The following is a 22809-nucleotide window of genomic DNA, read 5'->3' as shown; positions in this document are numbered from 1 at the left end:
TAAGGTTGGACGGGCAGCTCTGTTTATTACTCTAATTGACATTTAAATGTGCTTCAGAATCAGCAAATTGTTACAGTGCAGAAGGAGGCCATTCGGCCCATCATGTCTGCACCAGCTCTCCGAATGGCATTTTACTTAGTTCCATTCTCCTGCCTTCTACCCATAACCTTGCACATTTTTCCTTTTCAAATGGCAGTCTAATCCCATACTGAATGCTCCGATTGAACCTGCCTTTGCCACACTCTCTGGCATTCCAGACCCTAGCTGCTCGCTGCGTGAAAATGTTTTGCTCATATTGCTTTTGCTTCTTTTGCCAATTACTTTAAATTTGTGCCTTTTCATTCTCGATCCTTTCATGAGTGGGAACCGTTTCTCCCTCTCTCCTCTGTCCACAGCACTCATGATTTTGAACACCTCTATCTAATCTGCCCTCAGCTTTCTCTTCTCCAAGGAAAAGGGTCCTAACTTCTCCAATCTATCTTCCTAACTGAAGTTCCTCATTCCTGGAACCATTCTTATGAATCTTTTCCGCACCCTCTCTAATGCCTTCACATCCTTCCTAAAGTGCAGTGCCCAGAACTGGACACAATACTCCAGCTGAGGCTGAACCAGTGTCCTATACAAGTTCAACATGACCTCCTTGCTCTTTTACTCTATGCTCCTATTGATAAAGTCTAATATACTTTCTGCTTTATTAACCTCTCTCAACCTGCCCTGCCACTTTCAATGATTTATGCACCTATACACCCAGGTCCCTCTGCTCCTGCATCCCCTTTAGATTTGTAACATTTATTTTATATTGTCTCTCCATGTTCTTCCTACCAAAATGAATCACTTCATATTTCTCCGCATTGAACTTCATCTGCCACCTGTCTGCCCGCTCCACTAACTTGTCAATGTCCTTTTGTAGTTCTACACCATCCTCCTCACAGTTCACAATGCTTCCAAGTTTTGTATCATCTGCAAATTTTGAAATTGTCCCCTGCACACCAAGGTCTAGGTCATTAATATATATCAGGAAAAGTAAAACTCCCAACACTGACACCTGGGGAACTCCACTACAAACCTTCCTCCAGCCCGAGAAACATCCATTAACCGCTACTCTCTACCTCCTGTCATTCAGCCAACTCTGTTTCTCTCCACTGATGCCGCCTGACCTGCTGAATATTTCTAGCATTTTCTGTTTTTATATTAGAAATTTATATGCATTGGTCCCATTTTTTGAGCATGTAGGGGTGCAATGCTGAGAGGTTCAGGAATGGCACAGCTCCTGTCCCATCTGCACAAGCATTTCATCGCTTGGACATCCCAGGTGGTTGTCTAAAACATGAGGCCCTTCAGTGTGTTAATTAGGGTGAGTTGGCGTGTTAATGGTGCTCAATGTCAGGCAGCATTGGGCCTCCCAGTTCAGGAACAGTGCCAAATCTGTGTCCAAAAATGAACTCTTCTGATTGAGTTTTTATAACTTTAGTTACAGGTCAGTTATTCTCAGCACAGTTACATTCTAGTAAATATGTGTGATAAATGTATGATTGAAGATTATAATTTAGTTCTCAAAGTTGGTCTGAAGATAGGTTCCATATTCAAACATATTTAGTGTTTGCTTTTGCAGATTCTGAATCCTGGAAGTGTTAATGTTCCTTTTCTCATTCACTTTGAGTCCTGGATCCACATGAGTTAGTTTGAAAAATACATAGATGCTAACAAACAGCAGGATTCCCTGATCCTCACTTTTCACTCTTATGTAAATATACAAGAAAACAGACAGAATGCACTTTGCTTAATGCTATATCATCAGTTATAGGAAATCCACTTCTCAGTTACCCGTGGCACCAAAATCCTTTTTAATAAAAATAAAAATCTCTTAACTGAATGAAACAAAAGCAGGGTCTGGGTTTTATTGCGGGTGGGGGAGGGTGTTGGTTATGGAGGGGGGTGGGGGTGGCATGCTCACCCCTCAGAAGGAAAGTCAGCAGCAGGCGACACACTGGGAAGAGGCCCAGCTATAACCCTCTGCCCACGGGCTACACAAGGTGAGAGTGAGACTCCCGCCCCTCAGTGGGAGGTAGATCCACCCTGGAGAGCCACTGACTGTAGCAGTCCCAGCAGCTCCAGAGGTCAGTACTGGGCACAACTGGGGCTGCTGGGAAAAACAGGGAGAAGAGTGATGGCTGCTGGAGACTGGTAAACCCTGGGCATTTCGGGTAAACCCTGGGCATTTCGGGTAAACCCTGGGCGTTTCGGGTAAACCCCGGGCATTTCGGGTAAACCCTGGGCATTTCGGGTAAACCCTGGGCATTTCGAGTAAACCCTGGGCATTTCGGGTAAACCCTGGGCATTTCGGGTGAGGAGGAATCTGAGAGCCCAGGGAGTGGGGAGAGGTGGGTGGGTGGGGGGGGCCGGGTTTTGGAGGGTAGGCAGCGAGGGAAGAAGGTGGGGCCGATACCTTGTGGTGGGGTCCCCCTGAGGCACACAGGGCACCCCCTGAATGAAGCGCTGCTCCTTCCCTCCTGCCCCTTTTCAACCTGGCCTCAGGAAACGGCCTGCCCACGCGTACCTGCCGGCCACACCTGCCACATGAAGGTGTAGGCAGCGTAATGTCCTGGTTAATTGGTAACAAGCCCACTTGACCTTTAATTATTTATTTAAATATGGCGGGTGGCCTGCAGATTTCAGTGCCCTCCAACTAGCAAATTCTGGAGTGTCGCTCAGGGTGGGCAGGAAGGAGGTGGGCTGGGCACCCCTCGTATTTTACATGGACCCCCTGCCAAAAAAATGCCCAGCCGGGAGGGGAGGGGCTAAAATCCAGCTCAGCTTTTAATAAGGTATTCCCCTCTTTTATAATGCTTTTATTAAATGTAAAATCCCTCTCCTATGAAATAATTTCTTAACAGTGAACATGATAGATTGATGCAGAATAATAAGGCTGGAGATCTCAATCCACCTCTACCTCTTGCCTGTTTGAGAGTCTATGATGATGGAGTGTGAAAGAGCTTTCAGGATTGTGGTTTTAAAAGAAATGATAATTAACCTGTCTACAGCTCTCCATTACTCAGCATGTACTGAAAATACTTCTGAAAGCAAACTAATAACATCAACAGTGAATGTCATCAATTCACATCCTGCTTCACATGATGGAAGAACATGGTAACGTGCAGCTAGTACAAGGGATGAAACGGAATGAAGCTCATTTAGGAAAGGATACTAGGATTCACGAGGACTTGGGGCGATTGGTCCTTGTGGTGACTGTATTTTTTCATGGCTAAATCAATGAGAACAGGCAAATTGTGTGTCAATAAAGTATTGGATGTTCGCAGTGAGTTAGTCTGACACTTCATTGGTATATATTTGCAAATAACTGGTAGAGCAGCTATAAATTCACTTTTTACTTAAAATCATAACTTCCCTGTAAGCGGATCTCTGAAGAGGGGATGTTTTTACAGGTCCACTTATTCAAAATTTGAGTTGCTTTGTACATTTATTGATTCAAAAGTTTTTCTCTCCTAGTTTATACCATCTCACAGTTGGTGTTTTGTAAGTCCTTTCCAAAACACTCTGCTTGATCCTTTTTGAAAGCAGGATGCTGAAGATCACACACAAATTCTTGCAATATAAGCTTGTTTTGAACAGTTCTCTTCCCGACAGAGATGGAAAATATGATTTTCGTTGCATCCTCTACATGGCCTTGTGTGCTCAGGAGTTTACTAAAGCCCCTTCCAACCTTTCAGAGCAGTCAACACCTCTCCCCGCAGCTCCAGAAAGCAGCAGTACAACAGCCACTGGACTCAATTTTCTCACTTTAGGTTTCTTTTTCTGCACAACAGGATTATTTTCGGGTTGTGAACCCGATCACTGCAGCAGCAGAATAGCCGGTACAATCTTCCCAATTAGGAAGGTACCTCTGGGACTGTGACTCCATGGAGGGTGGGTGGGTTGAGGAGACCGGAGGGTGACTCAGTGCATGTGATTACAGGGCTGGTCAGCAGCCTTCACCATGTCTACTGAGAGCTGCTGAGGGACAGGAGAGGACAGCATAAAAGGAGGCAGCAAACGGCTGGAGGGACCAGAGCAATCCCTTCACCAGCACCACGACCTGTCACACCTGTTTCTAGCTGATAGTGAGGCAATGGCCTAGGCCTATGGATGACTTTAGGCTTTTGCTGATTTGCAGCTTTAACTTGCAGGTTAGATGTTATTTTCATGGCGCTCTGGTCTCTCAGGGTGCACTCACCTCCTGAAAGTTGAGGTACAGACATTGGGGTGGAGGGGGGCGGGGGTCCCATGCGTCTCTGGTGAAATTTTATTGACTGCAGGAAACGCCAGCTGATTATTTCATTAACGCTGTTGCCGGGCAGACTCCTGAAAGTGCACAGTAGACGCCTCAAGGAAGTTCAGGAGGAGGCAGCGACACGTTAGATCCCTGTCTGACATCATCTTTTTCTAATTCTCCCATTTCTACCCCCCACCACCTTGCAAGGCTCTGGTTAAAGTTCCCCCTTTCACTCAGTGGGGTGGGTGGGTGTGAGGTGATGATGGCATCTGTTAGTTTCAAGAGGGACCATCAGTGAGTGAATATGTAAATATTTTATATCTAAAAACATATAAGGCGGAAGTTTCTATTTCGTGGTGGGGGTGAGAATGGGGAATGTTTCCCACCATGGAGGCCGCTGGAAATTTGCGCTGTATATCGCACAATGCTGGCCTCATCAATTAAGCAGTGGGGGTTTTCCAACATTTTGCATGGTGGGGTGGGCTGGCTCGATGTGTCCTGTCATTATTTCTGGGTGCCATATTTATAAGGCAACCCACCCAACGTTCAGGTAGGGGGAGGCCCAAAGAGAATAGAGAGATCCAACTCCCAAAATCAGTGACACCTCCCTGGGCCCCGGCTCAATGAAATGGAGGCCAGGAGGAGCCTCCTCTGCCCAGAGGATGGGAGGAGGGGGCTGGACAGGGGAATGAACCCAGAATGGGGGGAATTCTCCAGGCCAGTCAGTGCCCAGGGCCCCCAGCAGAGGACTGCCCTGCAGTGCAGGAAGTGGATGACTGGCCTCATCAGCGCCGCCAGGGTAAGTGAACCCTCAACTGCTCACCCCCACCTCACTGGATGGAGGAGAGGACATGGGTCTCAGTGACAAGGGCACCATCTGTGCGGCCCAATACATTAAAAAGCTACTCAATGTGATAAGGTGATGCCTCACAGCCCCACTGCAGGTGGAGGGGCCACTGTGGGTCCCTGACCGTGGTAATCTGATGTGTAATGTACCTTTAAGAAGAATGTTATAGTGGAAGATCACATGATCTGAGTATCCAATAGCAGAGTAGCGCGGACTACCTCTGTAGTTACTAGTCTGTAGCCAGTAGTTAGTAGCAGCAGTAGTAGACAGATAGAGTTTGAAGTGTTAGCACATGTTTAGTTTAGTTGCTGCTGAGTCTCTTTTTAAATAAACAGTTTCTATCCATGAAGTGTCTGCTACTCAAATCTTCAAATCTATCATTAGTACCAAATCGACCTCCCCTTACAGCAAGCATGAGAACAGGATCCAACAAACTGGTGACTAGGATCCAACACTGACCCTTCCACACAGGGAGCTCAGATACTGTGTGGGGTAGGGGAAGGGGGTTAAGCATTGAGGACCCCAGCGAGCACCGTTAATGACATGTCTCTGTGACCCTCATCCTCCTACCTGCATGGACTCACCGCTCTGGAGGGCACTGCCCCAGAACCCTTGTGGACAGTCTGTAGTGTATCAATCACATGGCACACAATCCAGTGGGGTAAGACTGGAAACATACGTGAAACCTGAAAAAATTGCTCTCAGCCCTATCTGCTCTCTTTGTGCAGGAGAAGTTAAGCCATAATTGGAGAGAGAGGGAGAAGATGGGAGGGGCTGGTCACACTTCGAAGAACTGACCAACTTCGAGGATTGGGCAGCCCAGCGGGCAGGGGTGGAACGTGACAGAGTCTACGGACATGGAGAGGTCAGCGGGCAGGGGTGGAACCTGACAGAGTCTGTGGGCATGGAGAGGTCAGCGGGCAGGGGTAGAACGTGACAGAGTCTGCGGGCATGGAGAGGTCAGCGGGCAGGGGTAGAACGTGACAGAGTCTGTGGGCATGGAGAGGTCAGCGGGCAGGGGTAGAACGTGACAGAGTCTGCGGGCATGGAGAGGTCAGCGGGCAGCCTCCATCCAGTAAAGATTCATGCCTGTCACACTGAAACATAAGGATCACACATCCCTCCATGTTGGAGGCAGCTCATGAGTCACTTGCTCTCTCCTCTCTCATTTACAGGGGCCAGCAGGAAGAGGGCAAGGCCCAAAGAAGACCAAGCCTTGTCCAGGACCCAGACAAGCCCATAGAGGACCAAAGACATTGCAGAGGAAGGAGGTGCACCTGTAGAGGCATCACAGCAGTCACCTGCACCCTCTGTCAGCCAGAGACACACACCTCAGTGGGTGTTAGTTCTAGTTTAGGAAGAGTCTTACATTCTGGAGGTCACTGCACAGGTTCATGTCCGCAGCAGCAGGAGGCAGGGTTGGCCAAGCTCACTGGTACTCACAGGACTGCTGGGGAAGAGGCATCTGCAACCTACAAGTCGGATGACAAGCCTCTGGAATTGGTTATTCGCAAGATGTTGCTGAGGCAACAACTGGCTGAGGAACAGGTGGAGGATGCCCTCTACTGAGTGGCAAGTGAGGCAGAGGGGGTCTGTCCGCCTGTCCTCTGATGAAGTGGCTCCATCTTGTGCACATTAGAGGTCTCCATGGGGGGAGTGGTGGACTGCATGGAGAACCTGGTCCAGCAGAACACCCACTTTCTGCCAGAGATGCACACAGACCTGCACTCTATCGCTGTAGCCATGGGTGAGCTTTCACAGTGGCTACGCGAGAGGGGGATGAGGCACCCCGACCTCCCTCCAGGTGCCCCTTCCCCTCAAGCAGTCAGGCAGGGGTCCTCAGGCACCCAAAGGGAGGAGGAGCGGCCGTTGGACACCCCAGGACCTCCAATCAGGGCTCTTTGAGGGTGTTTGGCCCTTCCGAATCCCCCTAGCCTGTGACCCCTTCAGCCTCGTTCTCTGTGACCACAGAGGGAGCAGCTGCCCCACAGCAGGGCAGACAAAATAAGCCAGGACCCTCCAGGCCCCAGTCTCCAGAGGGCGGCCGCCAAGGTCACCGAAGACAACAGGGTAAACTGGTCAACAGGCTGTCCTCACCCCTGCTGCAGATGGTGAGGGAGCACCTGGAAGAAGTGCTGGGAAATGAGGGATTAAGAAGTTTTGATTTCACATGTGGTTGAACAGATGCACCATGAGTGTTAATGTTATTCTGACACTTTTGTAAATCGAGTAGACTTGCACATTAATGAGGTCTGATGTGGTTTGTTTGCATTTTGTACACCCTCCCCCACCCCCACCCCCACCCCCACCCACCATCTCCCAAGGGACGCCCCAGGCTGGGTCTATGTCTCCCAGAGTCAGGCATGTGCAGGGGGGGGCAAAGGTTTTTGTCAGGACCCTTGTGAGCCACGTGTAAGAGTCTCTCACACACACTGAGGCTTTGCCCTTCACACTCTCATCAGTCCCAAGGCCCTGGCATTGTAAATGCTCCGTGCGGGGCTCCCCTTCAGTTGTCCAGTTGAGTGACCTTCACCGCCACCCACCCCCGATGACCCAACTCCCACTCAGCATCTCGAGATGTCCACCACAAGGCCCTGCATAGTTTCGAGCAGGTTGAGTGCCCCTCGATCACTGATTCCCTGAATTTACCCCCTTGGGCACATCTATTGACACCACATATTCCTCCCTCTGAACCCCTTTCCCTTGTCCATTCACATCTGCACCCTCTGCCCCCCCCCACCACAGCCCAGCAAGACCCTCCCCACCCTCCTGCTCCACTCCAGCTCACCCAGTCTACACCCCCGGCAGCATCTCTCTCTTTCCTCTGCCAACCCCAGCCTCTCCCATCTCTCTCTCAGCCCCCATACCCAGCCCAACTCCTCATTCCTCTCCTCTCTGTCTAATCCCACAACCCTCAGCACAGACCATCGCCACCCAACAGTACCTCCTGCAGTTACCCACCTGCAGCTTAAAGACCCACCCTCCTGGAGCACTCTGCAGCTAGAGGATTCACGTGGTTGGTGAATCACCCACCCCCTGTCCCAGGGTCTGATTGCTGGGGGCCTCCATCTTCTATACCGGACTCTGGAGGCTGCCCCAGGCCTTCTGCAGCTAAGTCCCAATACACCATGTTGGTGCAGGCGTGTTCTAGGCCAGTGTGATTAGCCACTGGCAACATGGATGATCGAGCTTGTTGGGAGGGGCGATTTTAGCTGGGGCCTCATCTGCATCCCATCAACGGGATGCAAATAGGTTTCACACCGACCTGTGGCAGGACTGGTGACCCACATGGCGGGTGGGAGAGGAAGATCCAACCGGTGTTTCACACCAGCAGGAACCTGATTTTTCAGCCAAAGCCACATTGTTCCACCCCCCCACCCCGCCCCCCCCACCCCCACCCCCACTCCACCCACCCCCACCCCAACCCCCCAGCCCCACCCCACCCCCACCCACCCCCACCCACCACCCCCATACCCCCACCCACCACCCCCAGCCGCCATTAAACCTGCAGCAGGGGAACTGGAAAATTCCGTAATTTCTGACAAGTGTTTCAAAATTTGTGCAATTAATGAAAACATTGGGGGTTTATGTTGACCTCACCAGTGTTAACCTCCTCTGCCAAATGGATGAGGTCCAATAGCCGATTTTGGCAGATGTGTCACCTCTCTGGCACATGCTATGAAAATGGTATTTTCTCCTTCACATCCCCTCTGGCTCTTTAGACACAAGTAGGAACAATGTTGGATCGACCATAAGAGTTACATTTAAGCATCTTTTTCATGATTTAAAGCTCTAATCAATTTGCATTACTTAAACTCACCAGTCATTTTAAATAGTGTCACAGAAAGGCTCTTTGATGTTTTAAAGAAGACTGCTTATAAAATTAGCCAATCTTAAAATAGCTACTGAGTGAATCTGAAAGCCAATCATCAACAGTTTTATTTTCTTGAAGATTAAACGCACAATTGAGCAAGATAGCTGTAGCATTCATGACATCTTCCAGATCATGTCTATTGTTCCGAAGCTTCCTCATTTAAAATAAGAAAGCAGGCAAACTGCAATCCTTCTGAGAACTAAACCCCACAATGGGGAGCACCCGAGAGGGTCAGTATTAAATCCCCAGAATGGAATGAGTGAAAGCAACAACTTATTTCTTGAAAGAACTTGACAATTTTTAAATTTATCTTTTGCTGTGAGAAGTTTATATATTCTTGTAAATCATAATTTAACTGTGTTTTTTGGGTGTTGAAAATCTTTAAGGTGTAATCACACCCAGATTTTAGTTATCTTTTTGGATTGGCTTTGCTGATTTCCATTATCTATTGTTGATGTTATAAACTGGTTTGTGAAGCCAAAGTGAAAACATTGATTAAATGAATAAACTTGAGGTGAATGGGGTGGATCAAATTGGAATGTGCTACATTACAATTTCCATGTACCTGGTACCCTGAGATCTAAAATTCTATAAATATAACTCAAAGCTTTTGCCAATATGAATATGAACTTTCCCCTTTTGTAGAAGGGCATCATTCTGTCAAACTGACATGAGCAGATGTAGAATATGACAGCACATGAATACAGGACCGTGAGGAGAAGTTTAATACATGAACGTTACACCTGGAACTGGAGAACTATGACAGGGAGATAATTATTCAGATTATTTAAAGGCATTCTCAATGACTAAAACCTGGAAAAGATCACAACTGCCCAGAGCTTTGGGACCTTTTGGACTCTAACATTTTAATCACCTGTTGGCGTTATTGTAAGTGTTGTCCTGATAACAATGTCTAGGTGCATTTAAATCATAGCTGCTGCTTCATGGAGGGAGGTTTGAGATAATAGTTACTGAGCCAATGGTAACTCTATATCATTGCTACCTTTCCCAAACACCCAGTGGTTGCATTGACAAAAGAAAGTAAGCAATTAATGTTACATAGCACCTCTTGTCACCATAAGACATCCCAAAGTGCTTCATAGCCAGTGAAATACATTTGCAGTGTAATGACCATTATATCATTAAGAGAAACGCCTGTCAATGTGTGTACAGAAAAGCCCCTGGCACGCAATGAGACAAATTAACAGTAAATCATTTCAAGAATATTGCTGAGGGATAGATGTTGGAGAACACCCCTTTCTATTCACTGAATATTGCTAGGGTATATATTACATCTGCAAGGGAAGAGAGCGCCTTGATTTAACTGTTATACAAAAGACAGCACCCTTAACAGTGAAGCACTCCCTCAATCCACTTGACCAACTGTACTGACCTATCAGCCGAGATGATATCCTCAAGATTCTGGTTTTGGGCTTGAAACCAACAATGTTCTGAGTTAAAGGTGAGAATACCATCCTCCTTTAACTCAATGAATCAATTAATCAGCAGAGAGAAATAGATCCACTGTCTCCTTATATTATTATTATTAGTAACTCTAACGTGAAGAGGAATCCTTCAACCCGGTGATGTAGGTCATAGCGTAGATTTTTTGTTGTCTTTTATTCTTTCACAGGGTGTGGGTGTTGTTGGCTGGGCCAGCATTTGTTACCCACCCCTAATTGCCTTTGAAAAGATGGTGGTGAACTGCCTTTTTGAATTGCTGTAGTTTGTGTGGTGTTAGGGAGGGAGTTCCAGGATTTTGACCCAGCGACAGTGAAGGAACAGCGATATATTTCCAAGTCGGAATGGTGAGTGACTTGGAGGGGAACTTCCAAGTGGTGGTGTTCCCATGTGTCTGCTACACTTGTCCTTCCAGATGGCAGTGGTCGTAGGTTTGGAAGGGGCTGTCAAAGGAGGCTTGGTGAGTTGCTGCAATGCATCTTGTAGATAGTACACACACTGCTGCTACTGTGGGTCAGAGTGAATGCTGAAGGTGGTGGGTGGGGTTCCAATAAAGTGGGCTGCTTTGTTCTGGATGGTGTCAAGCTTATTGAGTGTTGTGGGAGCTGCACTCATCCAGGCAAGTGGAGGGTATTCCATCACACTCCTGACTTGTGCCTTGTTGATGGTGGACAGGCTTTGGGGAATCAAGACTTACTCACCACAGAATCTCCAGCCTCTGACCTGCTTTTATAGCCACAATGAAGGACCAATTATGACTGGGAATGCACAAGCGGCTGGAATTAGAGGAGCTCAGATATCTCGATGGATTGTGGAGTTGGAGGAGATTACAGAGATAGGGAGGGATTAGCCCATGGAGGGGCCTGAAAGTAAGGATGAGAATTTTAAAAACAAGATGATGCTTGATCAAGAGCCAATGTAGGTCAGTGAGCACAGAGGAGATAGGTGAAAAAGATCTGCTGCGAGTCAAGACACAGGCAATAGAATTTTGGATGACCTGATGTTTGCAGAGGATAGAATGTAGGAGATCAACCAGGAGTGTGTTGGATTAGTTGAGTCTAGGTCTACCTCAGGCATGAATAAGGACTTAAGCAGCAGATGAATTGAGGTAGGACAAAGTCAAGAAATGTTACAGAGGAGGAAGTAGACGGTCTTAGCAATGAATATGAAGTTGGGCTAATCATGGGATCAAATGTGACACCAAGGCACTAAAGCACTTGCATGCCCTCCTGCACTCCTCATTGAACCAGGGTTGATCCTGGCTTGGTGGTAATGGTAGAGTGAGGGATATGTCAAGCCATGAGATTACAGATTGTGGTTAAATACAACTCTACCTCTGGTAATGGCCCACAGTGCCTCATGGGTGGCCAGTTTTGAGCTGCTAGGTCGAGAGCTGCTAGGTTAGCATGATGGCAGTGCTACATGCTGGAGGGAATCGTCAGTGTGAGGATGGGTCTTCATCTCCACAAGGAATGTGTTTATCTACCAATAGTTTCATGGACAGATGCAGCTGCAACAGGTAGATTGGTGAGGACAAGGTCAGGTAGATTCTCTCAGCTCCTGCTGCAAGCCCAATCTAGCAGCTATGTCCTTCAGGCCTTGGCCAGCTCGGTCAGTAGTGGTGCTACCAAGCCACTCTTGGTGATGGACATTGAAGTCCTCACTCAGAGTACCTTCTGCACCCTTGTCACCCTCTGCTTCCTCTAAGTGATGTTCAACATGAAGCATGATGGGTGGTGATCAGCAGGAGCTTTCCTTGCCCCATGTTTGACCTGATGTCATGTGATTTGAGGGGTCAGGAATCAATGTTGACATCTCCCAGGGCCATCCCCTTCTGACTGTTTACAGCTGTACCACCACCTCTGGTTGGACAGTACATATCCAGGGTGATGGTGGTGTCCTGGACATTGTCTGTAAGGTATGATTCTGTGAGTATGTCTATATCAGGCTGTTGCTTGACTAGTCTGTGAGGCAGCTCTCCCAATTTTGGCATGAGCTCCCAGATGTTAGTAAGGAGGACAGGGTCGACTGGGCTGGGTTTGCCTGTTTTGTTTCGAGTACTTAGATTGTTGCTGGGTGAGCCACACAATTGTATTCTTATTTGTCTTTTCTGCAGCAGTTTGACACAACTGGGTGGCTTGCTAGACCATTTCACAGGGCAGTTAAGAGTCAATCACATTGCTGCGGGTCTGGAGCCACATGTAGGCCAGGCCAGGTAAGGATGGTAGATTTTCTTCCCTAAAGGGTATTAATGAACCAGATGGGTTTTACAACAATCTGGTAGTTTCATGGTCATCATTACTGACACTACTTTTTTAACACCAGTTTATGAATTAGTTGAATTTAAATTCCATTAGCTGCCGTGTTGGGATTATGAATTCATGTCTCCCAAGCATTAGTCCAACCCTTAGATTATTGGCCCTGTAGCATTACCACTATGCTACCATTTCCATACTAGTCTTTATGTTGAAAGGCTGAATTCTTCTCCTCAAAGGCCTTGTACCTCTGCGGTGGCTCAGGGAAGAGGTCCTCAAAGCCTGAAAGGCAGTGGCTCTGTATGTACATGTTATTACTAATTCTTGTTATGACCATGCTGGCTTCTTTGGTTAGAGTGTATATTTCCAAATACAAAAACCTGGAATGATTTGTTTTCATGTGTATAAGGCTGGGTTTCTGCAGGTCTAGGTCAAGTCTGTGTTTGGACCAAGAAGGGATCAAAGAAGTAACCAGGATGAAAAGGAAATATTTGTTTTTCTTCAAATCCTGAGAATATATTTGAATATGTCAATATTGTTCTACCACCTTCATTTGCTGCCAATCCCTAATTGCCCTTGTTCAGAGGGAATTTAAGAGTCAACCACATTGCTGTGGGTCTGGAGTCACATGTAGGACAGAGCAGGAAAGGATAAGACCATAGAACCATAAGACATCGGAGCAGAAGTAGGCCATTCACTCATCGAGTCTGCTCTGCCATTCAATGAGATCGCAGCTGATCTGATAATCCCCAACTTCACTTTCCTACATTTCCCCATAACCCTTGATTCCCTTACTGATTAAAAATCTGTCTATCTCAGCATTAAATATAATTAATAACCCAGCCTCTATAGCCCTCTACAGTAAACAATTCCACAGATTGGCTACCTTCTGAGAGAAGAAATTCCTCCTCATCTCTGTCTTAAATGGACGACCCCTGACTCTGAGATTATGCCCTCTGGTCCTAGACTCTCCCACAAGGGGAAACAACCTCTCAGCATCTACCCTACCAAGCCCCTTAAGAATCTCATATGTTTCAATAAAGTCACCTCTCATTCTTCTAAACCCCAGTGAGTACAGGCCCAACCTACTCAACCTCTCCTCATAAGAAAATCCCTCCATACCCAGGATCAACCTAGTGAACCTTCTCTGGACTGCCTCCAATGCCAGTATATCTTTACTTAGATAAGGGGACCAAAACTGTTCACAGTATTCTAGGTGTGGTCTAACTAGTGCCTTGTATTGTTTTAGCAAGACTTCCCTACTTTTATACTCCATTCCCTTTGAAATAAAGGCCAACATTCCATTTGCCTTCCCTATTACCTGCTGAACTTGTCTGTTAGCTTTTTGTGATTCATGCACGAGGACTCCCAAATCCCTCTGTGCTGCAGCTTTCTGCAGTCTTTCTCCATTTAAATAATATTCAGCTCCTCTATTCTTCCTGCCAAAGTGCATAACCTCACCTTTTCCCACATAATCATCCATCTGCCACATTTTTGCCCACTCACTTAACCTGTCTATATCCCTCTGTAGACTCTTTGTGTCATCCTCACCACTTGCCTTCCCACCTATTTTTGTGTCATCCGCAAACTTGGCGATAGTACATTCACTTCCCTCATCCAAACCATTAATATATATTGTAAATAATTAAGGCCCCAGCACCGATCCCGGTGACACTCCACTAGTTACCATCCCGAAAATGCCCCCCTTATCCCAACTCTCAGTCTTCTATTAGCCAGTCTTCTATCGATACTAATATACTACCCCCGACACCATGGGCTCTTACCTTATTGAGTAGCCTTTAGTGTGATACCTTATCGAACACCTTTTGGAAATCCAAATATATTACATCTACTGGTTCCCCTTTATCTATCCTGCTTGTTATCTCCTCAAAGAATTCTAATAAATTTGTCAGCCATGATTTCCCCTTCATGAAGCCATGCTGACTCTGCTTGATTATATTATGCATTTCTAAATGCTTTGCAGTTACGTCCTTTATAATAGACTCCAACATTTTTCCAATGACAGATGTTAAACTAACAGGCCAATAGTTGCCTGTTTTTTGTCTCCCTTCCATTTTGAATAAGGATGTTAAATTGGAAGTTTTCCAATCCTCTGGGACTTTTCCAGAATCTAAGCATTCTTGGAAGATTACTACCAGTGCATCCACTAACTCTGCAGCTACTTCCTTTAATATACTAGGATGCAACCCATCAGGTCCAGGTGAGTTATCGGCCTTTAGCCCCATTAGTTTCCCTAGTACTTTTTCTCTAGTGATAGTTATTGTATTTATTTCCTCCCCACCTTTTTCAGACTTTGGAGTATTTGTGAAACGGATTCCTCTGTCCATGTTCATAGCATCTGTGAAATAACTATTGATCCTCTTAAGCTCAATGAACAGTTCTTCATATTGAACATTAGGTAGGAATTTCCTTGGGAGGACACCAATAATTTTAATTTGGGTACTAGTGGCATTAGTTGTGATGTTACTACTGGGGTTTGAAGGTAGGGTCTTTACCATAGGTTTGTGGATTAGTGCTGTGCATAACCATCTCTCAGTCCCATGGCGATATCACTGCAGTCATCAGCACTGTCATTGGCTATTACTGGTGGCCTTGCCAGTGATTCTCACATCTTATGAAAGAATAAATTAAAACTCAGGAGTCACCACTTTTTGGGTCTGCACATCTTTTTGTGGTGACTATTTGTGCTGTCTTTGCCTATCATTCTGGTTGCCATGGGTGATGCTTTAATTTACTAAGGTTGGTAATAGTTATTAATGTAGGTAGCACATTGCTAGAAGTCACTGTTGATGGATGGGCACTAGTGCCAATGCGATGGGTTGGAGATCAACTGCCTGAATTGTTCTTAGCGATGTGTCCCTTCTGTAGATACTGCTAGCATGTGCACCAATTTTGCAATTGGAGGCATTTCTTGACATTATTTTTTGTTGGCAGTTCAGCCGATAATCTAACCCTATATCCTGGAGATAAAAGCAAAATACTGCAGATGCTGGAAATCTAGAACAAAAACAAAAATACCTGGAAAATCTCAGCAGGTCTGACAGCATCTGCGGAGAGGAATACAGGGTCATATGGACCCGAAACGTCAACTGTATCCCTCTCCGCAGATGCTGTCAGACCTGTTGAGTTTTTCCAGGTATTTTTGTTTTTGTCCTATATCCTGAAGGATGTTTTTACTGATTTGCTTATTCTGCTATTAGGAGTTTCTGAGTCAATTGTTCTTACATCTAAACCCAGTGCTTTCTAAAAAATGACTTGAACCCAGGTACCTGTCTCAGTTGAGGTGCGGACAAGGTACAGGATTATTTTCCTGGCTGTGATCCTAGTAAGTGGAATGGAAGAGGATTTCTAGTAGTATCTGTGCATTTGTATGTCCATGGCAAATCTTTCAATTATACCTGGCACTTTCATCCATTTTTTAGTTGTGGTGAAGATAATTCCATATAGGTTTGTGAATTGTGTGTGTGTGTGTGTGTGTGTGTGTGTGTTTGTGTGTGCGTTTTGTTTGAGTGTGTGTGTTTTGTGTGTGTGTGGGTGTTTTGTGTGTGTATGTTTTGTATGTATGTGTGTGTGTTTTGAGCGTGTTTTGTGTGTGTTGTGTGTGTGTTTTGTGCATGTGTGTGTTTTGTGTGTGTGTTTTGTGCATGTGTGTGTTTTGTGTGTGTTTTGTGTATCTGTGTGCGTTTTGTACGTGTGTGTGTTTTGTGTATCTGTGTGCGTTTTGTACGTGTGTGTGTTTTGTGTGTGTGTGTATGTGTGTGTGTGTGTATGTGTGTGCGTGTGTATGTGTGTGCATGTGTATTTGTGTGCGTGTGTATGTGTGTGCGTGTGTATGTGTGTGTGTATGTTTTGTGTTTTGTGTTGGGCGGTAATGGCATTGCATCCATCGCAAATGATGTTGATCTCGAAGGACAGTCTTGTTGTCAAGTGGCTATTTGTGGAGTTTCAAGAGATGTTATATGTGAGTAGTTTTGCCTATTGGTCTATTTTTGGAGATCAGCTCTTATGAAATCAAATACCCTTTCCCTGAGCTATTGTGAAATGCTACAGAGATTTCCATTTTAGACATTAATGCCAACTGAATGCAGAGAAATCTTAAGCTTCCCCCAAGCAGTCAACAGTTTTGGCTAAAAAATCATTTAAGGCCCTGCCAATAAATTAAAAATTAACAGAATGAGATTCCCAGCTTTTTCCATCTGGATTCAGTTGATTTGTATGTTTTTCTTTTGCATACACATTGAAGCCATTACCAGTCCCTCTGTTTGGGATTACTCTAGTGGAAGTCTGACAGGTCACAGTGCTTTCACTTGCGACCCAATTCTGTAAACACTTTCAGCTTTCTAATTCTGACTAGGGGACTATCAGCATAAAAATAGATGCAACATCGGTGCCATAAAAATATAATAATTTTCATAATATTATTGGGCAGAATATTGCGCTCATTGGGCGGGCGCGCTCCTGACCCAAACGAGTGTAAAATGACAGGCGATGGTGACGGGCGAGTGTCCTGACATCACCGCGCACTTGTGCGATACTTCGGTCAGCAGGTGCACGCGTGGGAGTCGGCGGCGCGCCCACCGACAATTAACAGGCCTATTAAGACCATTAAAGATCCAATTAAATGAAATTTTTCACTGCCCGTCCAACATTATGGTTGGGGGGCAGACGAAAAGGCCAAGCAGCCTTTGGATTTTTTGTGAATCCTCTTCCTCGGACGGGACGAGGTTTGGTTCAGTGGTTTTTTAAAAAATAAAACTTTTTCAAACTAATTTGTAACATGACCCTGCTCATGTCAGAGTCACATGAGGGGACATGTTATTAACATTTTTAAATTCTTTATTTTTTATTTTCTAAAAGTTTCAGCTCCCTGACACGGCTCTGTGCCTCAGGGGGCTTTTCCTGGGCTCACCCACACACACATGCAGGAAGTTCCCCGCTCACCCTTCTCCCCCCCTCCCCCCCCCGCACACAGGCAGCGCTGAGCACCGAGCACCGCTAATTGTCCAGCTGGAGTGAAATGGTGGTCAGGGTCCGATCACGGGCAGCCGCCCGATTCTCGGCCATTCCCGCTTACACCCGGCGAGCCCCCCCGATGACCAGAGAATCCTGGCCATTGTGATTTATTGCAAAGGTTAATAGTGAGGTCTGGATTAGTTTCTCTGTGGTGGGTTTAACTGGATTGGAGGCAGCTGGTCTGGAGTTTCTGAGTTATCAAAAAGGAAGCTAGGTTTGAAATGGTAAATACATAAACATGGCTGAAGTTTAGGATGTGAGGTGCGAGGAACATTTGCATTTTTAGATAAAATAGGTTAGTTTGAATTTCAAAGAGATGGTGAGGTGTTACACCTAGCCATAAGAAGCTAAGCCAAACAGTGTGTTTGTTTTTCCCCAAAGGTTACTGATAATATGAGTACTATGAAAGATTTATATTATGAGAAAAGTAAAGTTGCAAAACATGCAGAAACAATGAATTTACATTAAAAAGGGAGAAACATATCTAAAGGAGATAAGGTTATGTGTAAAGGGGAAAGCATTCCAAGATCTAACACAAGTGTGAAAAGCTTCCAGCTTCTATGCATCATGTTGCTGTCTACAGGGGCCGAAGCTAAGAAAACTCACTGTGAATATCACTGTGCAGGGTATTGTGTGCTTTGCCTGGATCTGTTGAAATCTATTTTGTTTTACTGTTGGCTTAACAGAGGTATAACTGGGAGTCAGATTAATTTGGGGAGCTAGGAGTTATCATAGCAGTACTTTGTAGACCTATGTATGTGCTTAAAATCTTTTATTTTACTAATAAATGTTTAATTTAGTTTTGTGAAAAGCCTCTAAGTCTCGGTGGACTCATTATTACTGAATTCAAGGCACATATCTCAAAATAAAATACAAATTGCAAAACAGTTGTGGCAGTTGTTTCAAGTTTCCTTCTGGGATTTGAGCAGCTCAGCATTTACCATCTGCTGTGCCATAACAGTCGACCCATTAGTCCATCTCACTCCAAAACAGTGTAAAAATGTAGCTTTATTTAGCCAAGGTTGGATAATTTCTCACTGCTCTTCTGTCCTGTCAGAATGCATGATTCTCCATTGAGCTATATATAATCGTGGAATGTGCACATGTATGTCTAACATACTCATAGTCAGGCAAGTAAATAAATATATATATATGTATATATAATGTGCGATATTATCATCCTAACAATAATCCCACTTTCTCCTGGAAGATTTGTGTTAATTACTGGGCCTTGAGCTGCTTCCTTCCCTGGAGTGATGAAGCAGCAGCAAAGGCAGCTGAGTGTTTGAACAAAACAAGCCTGGAACTTGTCTTGAATAAATCTGTACATATTCTTTTCAGACTCCATTTCTCAATCATTGTAAAGGATTACATAGGATATCCAGCACAGAAACAGGCCATTCGACCCAGCCAGTCCTTTCTGGTGTTTATGCTACACTTGAGCCTCCTCCCATCTTTCCTCATCTAAATCTACCATTGAAACCCCTTCTCTCTCTATGTTTGTCTAGCTTCCCCTTAAACACGCCAACTCCATTCATTTCAGCCACTCCCTGTGGGAGCAAGTTTCACATTCTCCCCACTCTCTGGGTAAAGATGTTTCTTCTGAATTCCTGATTGGATTTCTTGGTGACTATCTTATATTGACGGCCTCTAGTCCTGCTCTTCCCCACAAGAAGAAACATCTCCCTGTATCCACTCTGTCAAAACATTTCAGAATCTATGAGATCACCACCAGCCTGTTGATCCTTTCCTGATTCTTGTGTCTTTTCATGATTTTCATTTAAGGAACTCTATTCAAACACAACTAAATTGAATGTTGTAACCTACTGAAAACAAACTCTGATTTAAAGCTACTTATTGCACAAGTAAGAGGGACAGTTTATCAAATTCAAAAGATCACAGGCCTAAAACGTTAACTGTCCCTCTCTCCACGGATGCTGCCTGGCCTGTTTAGTATTTCCAGAATTTTCTGTTTTGATTTTGCTTTCTCAAATGTTTGGTTTTACTTCCCATAAACCGTGACTCTCGCAGTGAGGAGGGAATCAAATCTCATTCACTCAGACACTTTGCTTGGAGTTCCTATTCTAGCTCAGCGCGAATTGCTGCAGGTCCACACAAATCCTCCCGAAACTAGAGAGATACGATGACAGATGTCGAACCTATTCTCTTCTGCAAAAAGCTGTTGAGACTGGGGATCAATTGAAGGTTTCAAAGTTTCAAAAGTATTTTTGATTAGATTTTTGGTAGGTAAAGGTATTAAGGGTTAAGGAACCATGATGGGGAGATAGAGTTAAGATAAAGATCAGCCATAATCTAACTGAATGCTGAAATGGGCTCAATGGGCTGCTCCTGGCCTAACTATTATCCATGTAACCAGGCTGCTTGTATATCCCCATGAAAGCAGACATTGCCCTTTGGGTATTGTCACTAAAGGCTTGTTAGAGGCCACGTCTAATGAGTCAGACATTAACGGGTTAATCATGGAATAGAATACTTTAGATGTGTTCATATAAAATATTTTACAATGATTATGGGATTTTGTCAGACAACCCTAGCAGCTGCATTGCAAACCGTATGTATGAATCAGGATTTTGGAAGGAGGTTTAATGATTATTGTATAAATTATATGGATAATATTAAGCTCTGCATGGGGTATTTCCAAGTGTAGGGGATTTTAAGCTCCGATATCTGTCAGCCTGCAGCTTCGCAGTTTCATTCTGCACCACATTAAAGTTGGAAGGACCAATTTTATCCATTGCCAGTCGGAGTCTCAACCGCAGGAATATTGGAGTCTCCAACAGCCTCCTGACGGCCTTCCACAGTGACTGGTGTGTCCTCATTGTCTGATCTGTTCATTCGGGGCGCGGCAGGCCACTGGGGACGGGTATTCCTAAAATTAGCCTGCAAAATGTGAATTAATGTCGGAGTCAACCTGATTGTAAAGCAGAGTGAGACTTTGAGATGTCACAGCACTTTGCTCTGATCTACATCACAGCAGGGGGATTGTAATATAAATACAGCCTCATGTTTACGATGTAAGCGTAATTGGACAGGATCTGTGCTATTAATGTTCTCCCTTGCCCTCTCTTTGCAGGATGCTCTCCAATACCTGATCCAAATATTTGTGCCTCACCGTGTGAGACTCGTTAGAGAATTCAATCAACCGACTATTTGATGTGGGGGTGACAACGCAGATGTCCCTTTGGATTCTCACCCAGTGTCCATGCATCCACTGGTATAAGGGGTTAGTAGAGCCTAATTGGCTTTCCCTCCTGTAGGCCAGTGGTGGTGAAGCCCCTTGCAGTGCACAAACTGGGGTTAGCTTCCCAGCACAAACCTGAAACCAATGTGGGACCTTCCTTTAAACATGGACCAGCTGTTCACAGGACACACTCTCCGAACCAGAGGAGATTCCCGGGAAATATTGTTAAGAGGCAGTTACAGAAAATGAATAATTTGTCAGGATGAAAGACAATCTCAGCACCAAGCAAAAAAAAAATCCAAAGGAAATCGCTGTCATCCGGAAATTGCAGAGTGCGAGTCTAGTGCAGAGTAAACATCTTACATCTTACAAAGGGAAGCTCCTATCAGGATTGTCTTCACTTGTTTTAAATTATTCTTCAAACGCTGTTCGCAATCCCGGGAGAAATCATCTTGGAGTTGATATTAGCAGTGCCGCTGTACACTATTATTCAGTAAAACTGTGGTAATCAAAGGAAAAGGTGCTGGAATTACTCAGCCCGGCTGACAACATGTGTGTGGAGAGATGTTTCAGATCCATGACCTTCGATCAGAACCGCTGCCGTTTCCTGGCGGATGCGAGTTGCTATCAGTGGATTCGTTTTCCGTATCTAAATGAGAGACAGAATGACCAGATCTCCCTGGGGTGGGAAAGGGGAAACAAAACGGAGGCAAACAGCAAAAGAATAGGATTCTGTAAATCACACAATGAACTGATCCTCCGATTAATCATCTCACAAAATGAGAATTACACAGGTAATCCAAGAAGTCATCATTTTATTCACAGGCCTTGTATATATCCACAGCTCAGGTACCAGAGTTAGAACACTCCTGCGTGACGCCTCCCTAAAACTCTGAAAGGAGGCCATTCATTTTAACATCTGGACTTTCCCCCCCCCCCCTCAGAATTAAAAACCCCTCAACCATTTTTGTTCAGGCAACTTAGCTTTGAGGTGTAATGACATGCAAGATTTAAAGAATATTCTATATCCAGCAAACACTTAGTTACTGGGGGAGAGGGGGTAGGGATGGGGTGGGGGACTGACCCAGAGCTGTTTTTCAGGGAAAGAGCATCTAGTGTAGGCAACTGAGGAAATGCATTTGGGGAACAGCCTTACAACATTAACGTAAACCAGAACACTGCCCGAACAGTCACTACAATATCTTACACCCCTAGGCACAAAGACGCTGTTTTCGTAGGTAAAGAGCAAGGTGATATTTAATAACCCCTGAAGCAGAGCTATTTGTCCTGTTTATTTTCACAAGGCTTCTATATAAACAGGGTGATTGTCACATCTGGCTAATATGTGTGAATGAGGATGTTGATGTGATGTCTGCATCATCCCACAATATAGTTCATGTCTTTGCGCGCAGTAAAAATCGAGAAATGAATATGAACTGATGTAAAAACCCTTAGTTTGTAAAACTATTCATTTCACAAAATACTGTGTATAGTAGAACACACTGTAGCTAAACACTTTCCGCCTCGCCCACTCCACGGGCTGTGAATTTTTTCAGTGAGTATACTCACTCCATTAGACAGAGATACAGGGATTTAGCGGAGGGTTAAGATGACAATGTTATCGCTTTATGGCACCGGCAGTAGCTGTGTGTGTGTGTGTGTGTGTGTGAGAAAGTTCCTATTCGGTACGGTTACAAACGCGTGATCAGTACATGGATGGTGGCTTTTTATTCAGTACGGTAACACGATATACTCTCATATATACACACATATATATATTAATATATATCCCTAAGTGAATATCACCTTAAATACAAAGTTCTAGTTTGTAACACTATTCATTGGCCTGTTTCGCTGTTCCAAAGA

This window comes from Cetorhinus maximus, chromosome 15 (assembly GCF_964194155.1).
Source record: "Cetorhinus maximus chromosome 15, sCetMax3.hap1.1, whole genome shotgun sequence".
Taxonomy (NCBI): Eukaryota; Metazoa; Chordata; class Chondrichthyes; order Lamniformes; family Cetorhinidae; genus Cetorhinus; species Cetorhinus maximus.
Note: the sequence above shows the minus strand (reverse complement) of the source record.